The 2,466-nt window shown below is 47.3% G+C and overlaps 1 pseudogene; it reads left to right on the top strand.

The window, feature by feature from the left end:
- Positions 1 to 225: 225 nt before the first annotated feature.
- LOC127205520 (60S ribosomal protein L26-like) lies at positions 226 to 724 on the top strand (annotated as a pseudogene).
- Positions 725 to 2,466: the final 1,742 nt, after the last annotated feature.

The following is a 2,466-nucleotide window of genomic DNA, read 5'->3' as shown; positions in this document are numbered from 1 at the left end:
GTTGTTTTGTTTTGTTTTGTTTTGTTTGAGACAGGGTTTCTCTTGTAGTCCTGGCTGTCCTAGACTCACTTTGTAGACCAGGCTGGCCTCGAACTCACAGCAATCCACCTGCCTCTGGCTCCCGAATGCTGGGATTAAAGGCGTGCGCCACCACCGCCCGGCCAGACTTCCTCTCTTTGCCTGTTTGCCCTCCAAGTTCATAAGAAAGTAATTCTGGCTCTTTCCTTTTGCAGCCATCACTGGATCGCAGCCGCCAAAATGAAGTTCAACCCCTTCATGACTTCTGACTGGAGCAAGAACCGCAAACGCCATTTCAATGCCCCCTCTCACATTCGGAGGAAGATCATGTCTTCCCCTCTTTCCAAGGAGCTGAGGCAGAAGTACAACGTCCGGTCCATGCCCATCCGGAAGGACGACGAAGTGCAGGTTGTCCAAGGACACTACAAAGGCCAACAGATTGGCAAAATGGTCCAGGTATACAGGAAAAAAAATGTGTCATCTACATTGAACGAGTGCAGCGAGAAAAGGCTAACGGCACAACTGTCCATGTGGGCATCCACCCCAGCAAGGTGGTCATCACCAGGCTAAAGCTGGACAAAGACAGAAGAAGATCCTGGAAAGGAAAGCCAAGTCCCACCAAGTAGGAAAGGAGAAGGGCAAATACAAGGAGGAAACGATCAAGAAGATGCAGGAGCAGAGGCCTCTCATGCACAACTCTCATTAAAGACTGTTTAAGTAGTAAAAAAAAAAAAAAAAAAAAAAGAAAAAGAAAAAAGAAAAAGAAAAAGAAAAAGAAAGAAAGAAAGTAATTCTGAGGTGTCCTAAATAAAGTTAGAGCCCAAAGGACAAGGGAAGGAAAGAGGTAACAGTATGTTTTTAATTCACAGCTTCAAGTGGAATCAGTGAGGGAAAATATAAGGCTGATTGACAGTCCTGCTTTTAGGGCCAAGCCAATCCAGACATGGCAAAAGCTTCTCACCGTGTAGTTGCAGAAGCCTTGACAGACAAGAAGGTCCTCTAAACAGAGACACCGTACCCCTCCCTTCAGCTCTCAGACTATTGAAACAGGGACCCCAAAAACAATGAGCCCTGAGGAATCCCATCCTGGGACAAGGGAAAAGACCCAAAAGCCCCTGCATAGAGAAGCTTGCCACTTGAGAAGGCAGTTCACACAACTCTCACAGCTTGTTTCACAGGTAAATTAACACACGCATACATTTTCTGCCTTTTGTCAGCTATAGGGAAGGCAGACAGAAACCAGGAGCCTCTCTATCCCTAGTTTGGCCACACTGTATGAAGCCATTTTCCTTCACAACCTTCTAGTTACTACTAGAGCCTGAAATCCTAAGGAAGAAACACCATACCTCTGCTCACGATCCACCAGGTGGCCTGGCTGTTGAGGACCTCTGCTCACGATCCACCAGGTGGCCTGGCTGTTGAGGACCTCTGCTCACGATCCACCAGGTGGACTGGCTGTTGAGAACCTCTGCTCACGATCCACCTCTGCTCACGATCCACCAGGTGGACTGGCTGTTGAGGACCTCTGCTCACGATTCACCAGGTGGCCTGGCTGCTGAGGACTTCCTGGTTGTAGAGCGTTGGAAAGGTGCAGATTAAGAGCCAAGATGATTTTGGATCCCTTCCACCAGCTGTCCATGCTGCCTCCTAAGGGAAGTGTTGGGAATCGCATTCGAAGGCCCAGCCCTTGCCTTCTGTTTGGTCTATGGTCCATTCCTTCCTTCTGAACTGATAGCATGGATGTTCCTTTATTTGTCTCAGAGCATTCGCCTGGGAGTAATCGTATGGAAGCCTTTGTCTGCTGACACTTGGCCTATACATGCTTGCTGCCACCCCTCCAACGTCTACTTATTGTAATCTTGTCTCTTTTGGTTTAGAAGGTTTGTGAGTGCCTCATCATAAAAATACCACATTAAAGGGTGCTTCTTCCCCCAGTTCAACAGGGTAGTGGGGACTCCCTAGGACATGCAATGACCTCACTGGAAAGCCCAAGACAGAATTTCTACCTCACTGGCTTAACCAGGGAGATGATCGCCCAGTTTACTGAGCTCCCTTGTATTCTCTTAAACATTCGAGACTAGCCCTAGACCATATGGGACACTGTGGGCGGGCACACCCTCTGGGTGGGAAATCCACGCTACTGCCTTGAGCAACACAGAACTCTGACTCAAAGCACAGACCTGATCACCTGGCACAGAGAGTTGCGATTTTCATAAAATGCTTTTTAAATGACACTAAAGCAAGAAACAAGTCCACGGAAGGAGGAAGTGTTTTGAGAAAACAACTTCCACTCTGTACACCAGTGCATGGTAACAGTGGTAATTCAGCTTGAAATGATTCTCAGAAATGGGAACAGTTGATGGCCCTAAATTAGTGTTTGTGCATTACACTAAACGTTCCAGGCAATAGAAGAAATGATGATAAATATACAGCCTGCTCTAATTAGAA

Source organism: Acomys russatus, chromosome 22 (assembly GCF_903995435.1).
Source record: "Acomys russatus chromosome 22, mAcoRus1.1, whole genome shotgun sequence".
Classification (NCBI taxonomy): domain Eukaryota; kingdom Metazoa; phylum Chordata; class Mammalia; order Rodentia; family Muridae; genus Acomys; species Acomys russatus.
Note: the sequence above shows the minus strand (reverse complement) of the source record. Positions and strands in the feature narration are given on the sequence as shown.